This window comes from Schistocerca cancellata, chromosome 3 (assembly GCF_023864275.1).
Source record: "Schistocerca cancellata isolate TAMUIC-IGC-003103 chromosome 3, iqSchCanc2.1, whole genome shotgun sequence".
NCBI lineage: Eukaryota > Metazoa > Arthropoda > Insecta > Orthoptera > Acrididae > Schistocerca > Schistocerca cancellata.
In genome coordinates this window covers 870334242-870350239 of record NC_064628.1, presented here as the reverse complement: position 1 = coordinate 870350239, position 15998 = coordinate 870334242, and the positions used below count along the sequence as shown (strand labels likewise).

At 43.1% G+C, this 15998-nt stretch overlaps 1 protein-coding gene across 1 annotated transcript in view; it reads right to left on the bottom strand.

The window, feature by feature from the left end:
• LOC126175939 (nuclear pore complex protein DDB_G0274915-like) overlaps positions 1–15998 on the bottom strand; it is a 79009-nt gene that overhangs the window by 23218 nt on the left and 39793 nt on the right. Inside the window, exon 4 of the mRNA XM_049923015.1 lies at positions 3418–3493. The gene's annotated coding sequence lies outside the window, so the exon portion shown is untranslated. The remainder of the gene's footprint in view (positions 1–3417; positions 3494–15998) is intronic.

Here is a 15998-nt window from a genome sequence, read left to right as displayed (position 1 = left end):
AATCCGTCCTTCCCAATGTCGACATTCAATTCAACGATGGCTTCATCAGTACCTCCGTCTACATCAAACTTACCAACAACCAACAATACCTCCACTTCAACAGCTGCCACCCGTTCCACACTAAGTCCTTTCTTCTTCTTGCAAAATGCCCAGCACAAGTCCTTTCTATATAGCCTGGCCACTCCTCATCACATCTTTAGTGGTGAGCTGTCTCTCTCCAAATATGCCAAATATCTCGGCAAGGCCTTCAAAGATCAGAATCACCCTGCCACTCTAGCCCAGAAACAGATCTCCAGTGTCTTGTCACACCAGTCACTTACTCTCCCCCACATTCTCATTGCCCAGCCACAGAAGTGCACTCCTCTTGTGATTCAGTAAAACCCAAGAGTGGAGCAACTGAATCACTTTCAGGGTTTCAACAACGTCTCATCATGTCCTAAAATAAGAAATATACTCCTCCCTCCTCCTCCCACAGTGGTATTCAGCCACCTACCCAACCTATGCACTATCCTTGTCCACCTTTACTTCACCTCAACTCCCAAATCCTGCCTCATAGCTCATACCCCTACAATAGACATATAGGAAAGACCTGTTCCATACATACAACCAAAACAAGATACCGTGACTAAAGTTTTATCTAAAATCGTCTGCTCAGTTAAGTAGTTCTGACATTCAACCACCAAGGCATAGTAAAACAAAGAACCAATAGAAGGCACTGCTAGTTTTTTTTTTTTTTTTTTTTTTTTTTTTTTTGTTAACCTCAGTCACAGAAGTATTTTCAGACATTTACATCAGTGACAGAATTAAGTGCTGCTACCTTATTTTTACAGATACAACCCAATGTTTAATTTACTTGGCTAGGATATACAGATTTACTGATTTTGCTTTGCGTATTAAAAGCTTAAAGACACTGTTTTGAACAGTATGTTTTATTTACAATCCTTGCTAGGAAAAATGAATTTAGTAAGCTTGCTTTGTGATGTGGGTGCCTAATCATTTCATTTTAATTTTATTTTGTTTATGAATAAAAATGCCTAGAAAACAATAATAAGAATGGCTAAAAGACTGAGGACTGTGCAGTCTCAAGAAACTAATGAAGATCATGAGGTGAGACTTAATGTGGATTGAGAACGTCAGGTTTTAACTCGGTCCTTGGAAATTCCTTCCAAGTGCAAGGTGCAACAAAACTCCAATTGAGAGCATTATGCATTATTTTGGTTCTAAGAACCTTTAACTTACAAAGGCTTAAAGTTTCTTCTCTCCTCCGTAATATCACAGAAGTGGAAATTTTGATGGGAAGTGGTGCAGGTGAGCAAGTTTTTAAACACTGAATCCCACTTATACCTAACAATTTACCATTTTGCTTTAAACATGTATGATTCCCGGAGAGTTTATGTTGGGTGTGGCAAAAACGTGAGAGGAGTACAGGCAGCTGGATAATGCAGTATACAGGCCAAGCAGGGGAGAGGAGTTGGAGCAAGTGTGCAGGGTAAGGTTCAAATTACAGCATCTACAGAAAACTTACGCACAGCATAATTTTAGAATAATAAAGCACTGAACTATTGGGGGGGGGGGGGGGGGGGAGGGGGGGGGTTGGTTGGTTGGTTGGTTAATGTACCATGGATACTGACACACAGGAACTTGCAGTGTACAGATTGAGTAAATACCACCAATCTACAAAGTATGTACACAAACCACGCATTATAGACTATTAAAGCACTGGGGTATAATTATTCGCAACAGAATGAATGTATTATATAGTGACACTGGTGAAACTAAAAAGAACTGGAATTCAACATGACAAGTATAAATCCACCTTTAGATGCTATCACATTTTAAGAGACTAAATAACTAACTTTACAATCGGACAGGTAGAAAAGAGCCAAAGTATATCCGTTTCCATACATCAAATTAAATGTATGTTCTATTAGTTTTATATGGAACGTGTTTTGAAAAATGCATAGAGGCATTACTAAATTAGATAACCATGCTTCACAATAACATCTAAGGAAATAACGTGGAATACATAAGTGAGCAAATTCTACATTCTCCATCTGTTGAGTCACACCACTGCAAGTAGGTTTTAAAATAAAAAAGTCTGGTTCTTGTAATGGATCTGGGAGATGTGTTATTTTCTACCGGATTTGTCGATACCAAATTGTAAATGTTTTCTTATATTTTTATCAGAATATTTGTTTGTGAACTGTAATTTGCTTTATTTTATGCTAATTTACTTATATTTTTGAGAGTGACAGCTTATTGATTAATATTAGTAGATGTGACGAAGAATATCAAAGAAACTGGTTACAAGTGGAAGCTTGTGTGTTGTGTGAAATGTCTTTGACGCTGGAGTCGTCTTTGACCGTAGTCAGTCGGCAGTGAACTCTTGGTGTGTGTTGACGGTGGAACAATGTGTAGGTCGCCGTCATAATAATTTGCTAGTGAACAGGAAAAATGAATTATGTTACTACCTTTTTTAAATAAACTTTAAGAAGAAACCACATTCGAAGAATGGTATTTGAAGCACCAAAAATGAGGCAAACTCATTGAACCAGGTCATTTCTGCAGCTGACGAAACTGCATTGTGGAATCATACTTCCACTAGGCGACTGAAGCCAAGACAAATATCGTCTTGTAAACATTTCACGGAAAAGGTACTGTCACGAAATATGCTAAATACAGTATATAAAAATAGTGAGCATATTTCACTCTCAAATTAAAATGTCTCAGTTACACATTGTAAAACAAAAGAAAATTTGCTGAAACACGTCCATAAAATAATTTTCAAGAGAACATTCACTGAATTCATTTTGGAATAGGGAATAGATGCCAAAAATGTTTGGCACAGAAAAAGTGTATTTAAGTCAATGAACAATAATAAACTAGAGAAAATAAATGCAACATTCAAAAATCTTTGGGACTTTTACAAAATCATGAGAGAAGAAATGAGGTTGTACATAGCATTAAACTAACACTTTAACTTCTGACACAACAGCAGTTTGAAGACTTTTAAATGGTGAGGAACCCCTACAATTTTTAGAACTTCACGTGGACCATCTTCAAGATAAGTATGGACATATTTTAATACATTTTCACACTCCTTGGTAGCAGATAACGAATAAACAATTACGAGTTCGCATAAATCTCCGTTGAAAAAAAAAATCTAAAACAAAATATTTTATGATGGGTAAAACCTACATAAACAAAATTATTCTGCAAATCATATTGACACTCGGTATTTATATTGTGCAACATGAGGTAGCAAAAGAAAACAAAAATTCATGGAAATCTCTCTATCAAATGAAGAACTTGCAATTGTACTGATTACTGAAAAGTAATTAAAGAGTCTTCTTACAAGCATAATGCTTACTTGAAATACCAAATGAGAAAGAAACTTTATATAAAGTGCACTCTTACCTTCAATGGCACAGTATAACAGATATTCCATGACTGCCCCACTCAGTCTTCTTACCAAATCCACAAATGCATCACACTGAAAAGGAAATAGAAGACATAAGTTGAAGGTGCTTACAAGAATCATCAAAATCAACAAGAATTTGGTGAGAAGAACAGGAAGAAAAGGATGGCAAGGGAGGGGTTAATAGAAGAGAGAGCACTTTATTATTATTACTGTTATTATTATTATTTGTGTGATTTAGATGATTATTTAACACACATGTATAAACAAATAAATATAAATAAAGCATACTTAGTATAAAAGCAAACACAATATGAAAAACAAACATTCGAAAATATACCAGTACTGTGAAAAGGAAAGTTGCTGCTCACCATATAGAGGAGATGCTGAGTCACAGATAGGCACAACAAAGAGACTGTCACAAATACAGCTTTCAGCCAGCAAGGTCTTCATTAAAACTAGATGACAGTGTGGTCTCAGATGCCTGCAGTCGTGTGCGCGTGTGTGTGTGTGTGTGTGCGCGCGCGCGCGCGCGCGCGCGCACGAGCGCGTGTATCTCTGCTATTGGTGAGTAGCAACTTTCCTTTTCACAATTCTGTTACATTCAATCCTGGATTTTCCACTGTTTGATTCAAAAATATACTGAATATCTAGGCCTCTTAATAAGTACACAGATCTAGACGTCACCAAATGCAGTTCACTGAGTACACAAGAAAATTTTCGTAATAAACACTGTTCAGTCACATGCTGCATAGTTTGAACAGCAACCTTACAGTCGCATGTCTAGGCATCCTTGAATCTCTAGTCAGACAAACAAGCAGCACACCTTCCGTGCCCTGTACAGAATCAACTCAGAGCTGGCCACAGTTTCCTGGGAAGATCAAATCAATTTACATGTTCTGTAGGATCAACAGTAAAGTGAGAATTTTCTGGAGGGAACTTCTGCATCTATATCTACAAACACATTCCACAAGCCAACACACAATCTGTACTACTACTAGTTATTTGCATTTCAGTTCCACTCACAAACAGAGCAAGAAAAAAATGACTGTCTGTATGCTTCCATATGAAACCTAATCTCTCTAATCTTTTCTTCATGGTCCTCGCATGAAATGTATGTTGGTGGTAATAGAATAGTTCTGTAGTCAACCTCAAATATCGGTTCTCTAAATTTTCTCAGTAGTGCTCCTTGACAAAAATGTCGCCTTCCCTCCTGTGATTCTCACTTGAGTCCCCGAAGCGTCTCCATAATATTTGTGTTGTGACTCGCCGATCATTCAAAGCGCCGCTGCGCAATTACGCGCGTCCTCTATGTGCGGCGCTGTCTGCCAGCCATGCAGCAGCTGCGCCACCTAAACGGCCAGCCGAGCAGCAGCCACTAGACTGCGACTCAGTGCTCATTCGAATGCTAACGTGTACACATGTCTTGCTTGTCAACTTACTCTGTGACTTATATGTGTTGTGTCGTTCTGAAATATATGTGTTAAACTTGACGTTATAACAATTGGCGACGAGGATGGGATTTTTCCTTTTCATCGTTGACCCACAGGATTCCATGGCTACTCTCGAGCAACTATTGCGAAATCTCCTTGAACAGCAAATGCTTCTAACAGCGGCAATTCACGATTTCGTCGCGGCGTCAAATGCGGGGCGTTTCTCGTCATTGGCTATACCTCCTTTTCCCCCTTACGACGAGACGGCGGAAGACTGGTCCAATTATGAAAAACGTCTTTGACAGCACTTATTGTCATTTCATGTCACGGACGAACAACCATGTAAGTCTCTGTTCCTTTCCTGGATTTCACCTCAAATGTATCGGTTGTTGTCGCAATTGGCTCCTTTGAAGGATCCTGCGTCTTTGTCCTTTGCTGAAATGTGCTCACTTCTGTCTGTCTATTTTCAAAAGCAAACGCATGTGGTAGCCTCTCGTGTTGCCTTTTATCGTTGTCAAAAACAGCCACATCAATCCTATTGCGCTTGGGCTGCTGAACTTCACGGCTTCACGGCCTCTGTTGAAAGTGTCAATTTGTTACTGACGTTCACAAAGAATCCTATGCCGATTCCATGGTACGGGATGCTATTATCCGGTCGGCCCCCGACAAAGAAGTTCGGCAACATGCCCTTCAGTTGGCAAATCCGACTCTAGATGAAGTACTCTCCATTGCGCAGTCTTTTGAAATTTCTCGCGCCGCTGGAGCGCAAATAGAGGCGTGGGGTGATGTCGGGGAAATACAACCTCTGTGCGCTGTTGACGACGCATGCGGGGCGTCCCCGCCGGCCGACGTGGCCGCAGTGCGCTCCCACGCGCATCCTCGGCCTAGCCGTAAACAACCCGCTAAGAAACTGCAGCAAAACCCTCGGCAACTTCCTTCATGTCCGCAGTGTTTTACGAAACATTCACGCGATGATTCCCCCCAAAGTTGGGCTGTGTGTCACAATTGCAAAAAGAAAGGTCATGTGTCTTCCGTTTGCAAATCCGACCGCATACATGATGTTCATGAACATGACACTGATTCTGATTCTGTGTTGTCTGTCAATTGCACTTCTTCCCTTTCAGGGAAGTTATTCCTCACTGTCCAAATCCTTGGTCGAGATGTTCACATGCAAGTGGATACTGCTGCCACTATAATTAATTCTCAGACGTATCTTCAGCTGGGTTCTCCACTCCTGTCACCTGTCACTCGGCAATTACGGACGTACAATAAACAGAAGATTTCTCTCTTGGGACAGTTTAATGCTGAGGTATCTTACAAATCCGTCGTTCGCACTGTTCCCATATTTGTGGTCGACCAGAGCAACATAGCAAATCTTTTTGGTTTCGATGCCTTTCGCGTTTTTGGGTTCTCCATAGATGACTCTGTCAATATTGTCTCTGATGCTATTCCTTATGCTCAACTGGATTCCTTGTCGACAACATTTTCGCCCCTTTTTTCTCCTGGGTTAGGACGTGCAAACGACTTTGAAGCTCATATCACACTCAAACCCACTGCTCGGCCTAAGTTTTCTCGGGCTCGGCCCATTCCTGTGGCCCTTCGTGATCGGGTAAAACGGGAGTTGGATTGTCTCACTACTTCAGGGGTCTTGCTTCCTGTCACTTCCAGCGAGTGGTCCTCTCCTGTCGTTGTCGTTGTTGCTAAGCCAAATGGTGATATTCGTCTCTGTGGCGATTTCAAAGCCACTGTAAATGCTCAATGCCTCATCGACACTTACCCTATGCCCCATCCTGAAGAACTGTTCACTAAACTTGCTGGAGGCCAGTATTTTTCTAAAATTGACCTGTCAGAAGCTTATCATCAACTTCCTCTCGATGCTGCTTCCCGGCAGTTTCTGGTCCTTAACATGCCTTTCGGCCTCTATCAATACCAATGCTTGCCATTCGGGGTTGCTAGCGCCCCTGATCTCTTTCAGCGATTCTTGGAACAATTATTGCTCCCTGTCCCTGGGTGTATCAATTACATGGACGACATTGTTGTCACTGGCTCCACCACTGAAGAATTTTCAAAATCTCCATACACTTTTTCATGTCTTACAGACTGGCGATCTTAAGTGTAATCTTCAGAAATCACAATTTTTTCAGGCATCTATCACGTACTTGGGGTTTCAACTCTCTCAGGATGGTATTCGTCCGCTTCAGCAAACTGTCGCTGCGATCGATGCCCTTCCTCGCCCTACATCTGTTAAGAAACTGCAGGCCTTCTTGGGGAAAATAGCATACTATCACAAGTTTTTACCGTCTGCGGCTTCGGTGGCTCAGCCGTTGCATCGCCTGTTGCATAAAAACGTGCCTTTTCACTGGTCCGATGCGAAGCAGCTTTCCAGAAATTGAAGACTCTGCTGAAACAGGCCCCGTGCCTGGCTACTTATCGACCTGGCCAACATCTTGTTCTTGCCACAGACGCCTCTCAATACGGGGTCGGTGCAGTCCTTGCGCACCGTTTTTCTGACGGTTCGGAACAACCCACTGCTTATGCCTCCAAAACGCTCACGGATGCCCAACAAAAGTATTCTCAAATTGAGAAAGAAGCTTTGGCCATTATTTATGCTCTTCATAAGTTTGGTGTTTTTCTCTATGGCTCAAAATTTCATCTTGTTACGGATCACAAACCACTTGTTTCCTTGTTTCTTCCATCAACGTCACTTCCCGACAAGGCTCCACACCACCTCCAGCGTTGGGCTCTTTACTTGTCACGTTTCAATTATGAGATTCATTTCCGGCCAACGGCTCAACATACAAATGCTGATGCTCTGTCTCGCCTTCCCATGGGTCCTGATCAGGCATTCGATAGGGACGAACTTTTGTGTTTCCCCCTGGATGTTGCCGAGCAGCGGGTTGTGGACGGGTTCCCCATCACTGGGGACAGGCTGGCAGTGCTACGGGTTCTGACCCTACCCTCTCCCGGGTTTTATGCTGTATTCAGAAGGGTTGGCCAGATCGCCCGTCCGCTAAGACTTCTGATCTGTTGCGGAACTACTACACTTTGCGCTACCGCCTCATGGCTAGGGATGGTGTTAATCTTCCTTTCCACTGACAATGATTCGCCGCGTGTTGTGGTACCTGCGTCTTTGCGTGCTTTGGTCTTGCGTCTCCTCCACCAAGGGCACTGGGGTGTGTCTCACACAAAATCTCTGGCGCGCCGTCATGTGTACTGGCCTGGCATCGACTCTGAAATAGCACACATGGTCGCTGCCTGCGGCCCTTGTGCGTCACAGGCCGCTGCATCGAAATCATCTTTGTCACCGTGGCCTTCGCCTGAGAAGCCCTGGGAGCGCATTCATGCTGACTTTGCGGGACCCTTTTTAAGTACTTATTGGCTCGTCGTAATTGACGCCTACTCTAACTTTCCTTTCATTGTCCATTGCATGTCGCCTACCACCGCGGCAACCACCAGTGCACTCGCCCGCATTTTTTCTTTGGAAGGCCTCCCCTCTACTCTTGTTACTGATAATCGTCCGCAATTTGCCTCTTCCGAATTTGTGGATTTTTGTGCTCGTCACGGCGTTATGCATGTCACGGCCCCGCCGTTCCATCCACAGTCCAATGGTGAGGCTGAACGACTGGTCCGCACATTTAAGGCTAAGATGCGGAAACTTCTGACTTCTTCTGCTGCTGATGATGTGCTTCTCCAGTTTCTGGTGTCTTACCGTTTCACCCCCATGGGCGACCACAGCCCGGCTGAGCTCTTACATGGCCAACAGACCCGCTCGCTACTTCATCTTCTGCGGCCTTCCACCGCACGGCCGCGGGTGCCTTCACTTGGCTGGTTCACCGCCGATGACCTCGTCTGGGTACGGGGATATGGCAGGCGGCCAAAATGGAGCCCGGGCCGCATCTTAAGACGCCATGGCAGATGCCTGTATGAAATCCAGACGGACACGGGTGTTGCAGTGCGTCATTCGGACCAGCTTCAGCCTCGTGTGCCAGCAACACCTGTTCCGAATGCCACTACACCACCTTTGGGTCTACCTGACACTCGGAATCTTGGCATCTCTCAATACTCACAACGCAACCCTCTCACCGTCATTGCGATGCCAGCACAAGAATGGACGCCACCAGGAGACGTGCGCTTGCAGGAACCGGATGACCATCCTCTGTCAGAGCAAATCTACTCGCCTCCTCCTCCAACGGACGCCGACACATTGCCCATGTCTCCTGTCATATCAACTGGACTTGCCGCAACGGGCAGATTGGTGCATGGGGCCCCACCCAGCAGATTTGACCCCTACGTCTCCTGTCATCTCGACCCGTTAATATCGGGGACACTTCCGTCCGTACGGGAAGCCTCCTCCTCGAGACTTTACGGCGAGTCAAACAACGCCCATGGACGTTAGCCATCTCCAGGACACCTCCGTCAAGACCAGTGCAACAATTTCAAAGGGGGGAAAAGTGTTGTGACTCGCCGATCATTCAAAGCGCCGCCGCGCAATTACGCGCGTCCTCTACGTGCGGCGCTGTCTACCAGCCATGCAGCAGCTGCGCCACCTAAGCGGCCAGCCGAGCAGCGGCCGCTAGACTGGGACTCAGTGCTCATTCGGATGCTAACGTGTACACATGTCTTGCTTGTCAACTTACTCTGTGACTTATATGTGTTGTGTCGTTCTGAAATACATGTGTTAAACTTGACATTGTAACAATTTGCGCGTATTTCGAACCTACCGGTAACAAATCTAGCAGGCCACCCTGAATTACTTCTGTGTCTTCCATTAATCCGATCTGTTGCAGATCCCAAAAACTTGGACAGTACTCAACAGTGGGTCCCACTAGTGTCCTATATGTGGTCTCCATTGTAGGAGAACCACACTTCCCTAGAATCTCCTAATAAACTGAAGTCAATCATTCACATTTCTTACTACAGTTCTTCTTATAATCTCATTTCCTTTTATACTAAATCTTTCCCCATTCTTGACACACATCATATATATATGAGGCGCATTTTGCAATGTCCATGGTGATTCCCTGGATTTAAGTCTGCTGGCAGGAATATTCTGTAGCCGTTTATACAAAAGTGAGTTCTGATGAGTAGCATCCTTTTGGAGCTCTCTTACAGCTGCTGCTTCCTGTCTAGTTGATGGTGGTGCAATATTACATAATACAGGCAGCCATAGAAGTGGTGTTGGTTTAGTAGTGTCACTAATTATTCTCGCCAAATGAATTAGCTTAACATCAACTTTGCATGCGTGTGCACTGCTTTTCTGTACTGGAGTACAGTACACGACTGTAGAGTAAACCAATGCCAATGTTGCAGTACGAAGAGTATCTGCATTTGTACCCCATCCTGATACAGGTAGTTTCCTAACGATATCAATTCTGGTATTCCCTTTTTTTTGCAAGGTAATGGGATAGGAATATAGCACCAATGAAACAGGGAAATTGACACTGGTATATATTATGAGTTGTAGGGGTACAAATTTGCGCACATAAATTATATTGCAAGTGCCACTATGTATGACATAAGTGTAATGCATAATCAAGTGTGGCTTGAAACAATTATTTTCGGAATTTCTGTGAGTAATTAAATGTAGGTTGATTTTATGTCAGAACTGCTACAGCCTCTAGTTTGGATGATGCTTCAGAGGTCCCCTGAGCATTGGCAAAGCAATAGCAGACAGCCAAGATAGAAGATAAGTCAGGGGTATATTATTCCATGCAATGACACATCTGGTAAAGCACCACTTCCAGGATGGCGAGATATGCCATTTCCAGATTGAATCTGCCCAACAGATTAATGATGATGATCAGCGTGCTGGCCAGACGTGTTTTTTGTACCACTAAGTGAATACCGTGTTGATACCCAAGTCCCACCTCAGTTACATTCTTTGCAAACATTCACTCACTTTCTCATGAATTACACAACATGCAGACAGTTGGAGTGTACATATTCTGTCCTGAGGGGAGAGCGGAGGAGAGGGGAGGGGGGTGGTAATGGGTGGTGACAGGAAGAGCTCCCAGCCAAGCATTAAATTAACCTTGGAAAATATGTCAATAACCATGCTGACCCTCCACCGATGCAAGACAAGCGCACATGAAAAAGAATAACATACGTACCATGTAAAAAGTCTGCATTGAAAGATAATTGACAATACTTTAGTTATATCCATTATTATGATGAAGAAACATTGGCTGGCACTGGGTTTTGATTGAAAAACTTAAGTTATATTAAGGTTTAGCAAACTGTAAGCCTAGGGGCTCTCACTGATTTTGGTTGCTGTAAGGCAAAGTTGCTAGAAGAGCTACATCTGACATCCACTAAGTCCGCTGGTCTTAGCCATGCACACATGCCAAAAGCTGGTTGAAGAATGATTCATTTAAAAATTATTTCAATCACTGAAGGAAACTCCTCAACACACAGTTGTGCCCTCCAATGTTTTTTGTATTCATTACTTCGTTTCATATAATGTACACATGTTATTGAACTTAATGTGTATAAAATACTGACAAGGATTATTTAAGTAGAGTGGAAAAACTGTCAACCTTGTGGGAGATCAGTTTGGGCTCCTAAGAAATATAGAAACGCTCAAGGCAATACTAATCCCATGACTCTTAGAAGACAGGTTAAAGAAAGGCAAAATCATGTTTACAGCATCAGTGATTTACAGAAAGTTTTTGACAACACTGACTCGATTACATGCTTTCAAATTCTGAAGGTAGCAGAGATATAATACAAGTAGTGAAAAATTATTCACAACTTGCACTGAAACCAGACAGCAGGTATGAAATTTCAAAGGGCATGCAACAGAAGCAGGTTTTCTGATCACTCTCAGAGAAAAGGCAAAGCTCATGGAAGAATTATTGAATGGAATGGGTAGTGTCTTGAAAACAGTTTATAAAAAGGTTGAATTAAATCACGAGGTGCTGGAGAAATTATATTAGGAAATGAGACACTAAAAGTGGTAGTTGTGCCTTGTTATTTAGGCAGTAAAGTAACCAATGATGGCTGAAACATAGAGGAAATAAACGCAGGTTGGCAATAGTAAGGAAAGCATTACTGAAAACAGAGAAATTAGTAAACATCGAATATGAGTTTAAATGTTAGGAAATTGTTTCTGGAGTAAAGCTTTCTAAAGAAGTGAAACATGGACAATAAACAGTTGAAACAATAATGGAGTATAAGCCTTTAAAATACGGTGCTGAGGAGACTGCTGGATATAAAAAAACTGATGGGAAAGTCGTAAAACCAATTGGGGAAAAAATAAATTTATTTCTTTACCTGACTACATCTACACTATGTGATCAAAAGTATCCAGACACCCCCAAAAACATATGTTTTACATATTAGGTGCATTGTACTGCCACCTACTGCCAGGTATTCCATATCAGCGACCTCAGTAGTCATTAGACATCGTGAGAGAGCAGAATGTGGCGCTCCACGAAACTCACGGACTTTGAACACAGGTGATTGGGAGTCACTTGTGTCATACATCTGTACGCAAGATTTCTACACTCCTAAACATCCCTAGGTCCACTGTTTCAGACGTGATAGTGAAGTGGAAATGTGAAGGGACACGTACAGCACAAAAGCCTATAGGCTAAACTCTTTTGTTAACTGACAGAGACCGCCGACAGTTGAAGAGAGTCGTAATGTGTAATAGGCAGACATCTATCCAGACCATCACACAGGAATTCCAAACTGCATCAGGATCCACTGCAAGTACTATGACAGTTTGGGGGCTGAGAAAACTTGGATTTCGTGGTTGAGTGGCTGCTCAAACCACACATCATGCCGGTAAAGGCCAAACAATCCCTCACTTGGTGTAAGGAGCATAAACATTGGACCATTGAACAGTGGAAAAATGTTGTGTGGAGTGACAAATCACGGTACACAATGTGTCAATCTAGTGGCAGGTTGCGGGTATGGCGAATGCCCGGTGAACCTCATCTGCCAGCGTGTGTAGTGCCATCAGTAAAATTCGTAGCTGGTGGTGTTATGGTGTGGTCATGTTTTTCATGGAGGTGGCTTGCACCCCTTGTTGTTCACGTGGCACTATCACAGCACAGGCCTACATTGATGTTTTAAGCACCTTCTTGCTTCCCACTGTTGAAGTGCAATTTGGGGATGGTGATTGCATCTTTCAACATGATTGAGCACCCGGCCTGTGGCAGAGTGGTTACATGACAATAACATCCCTGTAATAGACTGGCCTGCACACAGTCCTGACACGAATCCTATAGAACACCTTAGGGACGTTTTGGAATGCTGATCTCGTGCCAGGCCTCACCGACCGACATCAATACCTCTCCTTAGTGCAGCACTCTGTGAAGAATGGGCTGCCATTCCCCAAGAATCCTTCCAGCACCTGACGGAATGTATGCCCACGAGAGTGGAAGTTGTCATCACGGCTAAGGGTGGGCGAACACCATACTGAATTCCAGCAATACCGATGGAGGTCGCCATGAACTTGTATGTCATTTTCAACCAGGTGTCCAGATACTTTTGATCACATAGTGTACATAGATACACTGCAAGCCACCATATGGTGCATAGCAGAGGGTATCCTGTACCACTACTCGTTACTTCCTTTCCTGTTCTGCTTGCAAATAGAGCAGGGGAAAAACGACTTTCTATATCCCTCTGTATGAGATATAAGTTCTCAGCAGTAGAATTGTTCGGCAATCAGCTTCAAATGCCAGTTCTCTAAATTTTCTCAGTAGTGTTTCAAAAGAAAAGAGCATTGCCTTCCTTCAAGCGATTCCCATTTGAGTTCTCAAAGCATCTCCATAATGCTTATGTGTTGTTCGAACCTACTGGTAACAAATCTTGTAACCAGCCTCTGAATTACTTTGGTGTCTTCCTTCAATCTGATCTGGTATGGATCCCAAAACACTCAAGCAGTACTCAAGAATAGGTCGCAACATCCTACGTGTGGTCTCCTTTACGGTGAACCATTCTTTCCTAAAATTCTCCCAATAAACAGAAGTCGGTCATTTGCCTTCCCTACCACAGTTCTCACATGCTCGTTCCTCATATCGCCTTGCAATGTCACGCCCACATATTTTAAACAACTCGATTGTGTCAAGCAGGACACTAGCAATACTGTATCTGAATATTACAGGTTTGACCTCCCTACTCATCTACATTAGCTTCCATTTTTCCACATTTGGTGCTAGCTGCCATTTGTCACACCAACTGGAAATTTTGTCTAAGTCATATATTTGGTCTCATATTATGTTTATTTGGAACTTCTATGAGATATTCTAATAGCACTTCCTCTTACCTGTCACTAAGGCATTTATCTTTTTGATTTAGTATTAAAAATTGTAAAATTTGCCTCATTCTTCCATTACAAAAACAAGCTGTAGTGAGAAGGTAGTTTTGATTATACTGAGTTTATAATTTATAATACTGGCTTCATTAGAAAATACAGGGTGGGACATTGATCTCTTTTTTACCTTAAAAGGGAGTCTCAGCCCCACAGTAATTACACTTTTTATGGATCAACAAACTGAAGTTATTAAGTGCAGTGATGGACACGACCATAACACCAGGAAACAATATAACTACTTTCCACAAAGAAAAAAAAAATTAAAAATGGAAGATTAAAGCCTAAACATCAAAGGTTTGATTTGGCTTAACAAACTACCCAACTCTCTAAGAACAAACGAAGGGAATCATTTTAACACAAAATTAAAATCTTTTATGATAAAAAAATGTTTATATTCCTTCAATGACTTTTAAGATACCTTTTGTAATATGAACCTGTAGGATACAGCTGTAAAACAATAACTGTATAAAATACATAATACATGAAGAAGCAACTGCTCACCTATAGCAGGTCAATACATTGTGCACAATAACATGTAACAGAAAACAGCATTCACACTAGCTTTTGAGCACTGCTGTTTTCCCAGCAATACTACACATATTCAATTCACACACACAACCATACAAACACCCAAACACACCTTCCTCAGCCATAGCAAGACTAATTATTGAAACCACGTACCTGATCTGATGGAGGTGGGGAGGGGTGAGGGAAGGACACATGGACAAGGGTAGAGGGAAGAGGCAGATCTTCGGACAAATGACTTCACGGCCACACAACACAACAAAAAAGCAGATCTTCAGACAGATGACTTCATGGCCACACAACAAGACAAAAAAAACTTCCTGGCAGAATAAAACTGTGTGCCAGACCGAGACTCGAACTTGGAACCTTTGCCTTTCGCAGGCAAGTGGTCTACCAACTGAGCTACCCAAGAACGACTCACGACTTGTCCTCACAATTTTACTTCTGCCAGTACCTTGTCTCCTACTTTCCAAACTTCACAGAAGTTCTCCTGCGAAACTTGCCTGCGAAAGGCAAAGGTCCCGATTTCGAGTCTTGGTCCGGGACACAGTGTTAATCTGCCAGGAAGTTTCAAATCAGCACACACTCCGCTGCAGAGTGAAAATTTCATTCTGAAGACAAAAAATGTATGGAGGATACAAGAAAAAGAGATGTAGGAAGAGGGAGAGAGGGGAACAGTTGGTAGAAAAAGAGAAAGGGGTAAGGAGAGAAAGATGACGATGAAAGAGAAAGAGAGGCAAGAGAAAGGGAGAAGGGTTGAAATGGGGGGGGGGGGGGGGGGGGCGTAGAGAGGGAGAGAGAGGGAGAATACCCACATGGGAAAGTGGGCAGTGGGGGAGAAGAGTAGTGGGAGAAGGCAGTGTATGATCTGAATGATGGGGGTTGGGGTTGTTTGGGGAAGGAGACCAGACAGCGAGGTCATCGGTCTCATCGGATTAGGGAAGGATGGGGAAGGAAGTCAGCCGTGCCCTTTCAATGGAACCATCCCGGCATTTGCATGGAGCGATTTAGGGAAATCACGGAAAACCTAAATCAGGATGGCCGGACGCGGGATTGAACCGTCGTCCTCCCGAATGCGAGTCCAGTGTGCTAGCCACTGCGCCACCTCGCTCGGTTCTGAATGATGAAGGAGTGGTATGGACAGAAGACAAAAGTGGAAAGGCAAGGTGAGACAGTGGGAACAGGTTGGAGGAGGTTTAGGCCAGTGGTACTGCATGAGTGCTGGATGAGTTAGAGACAAAATTCCCATCTGCCTAGTTCTGAGAAACTTATGATAAAAGGGAGTATCGAAATGGCC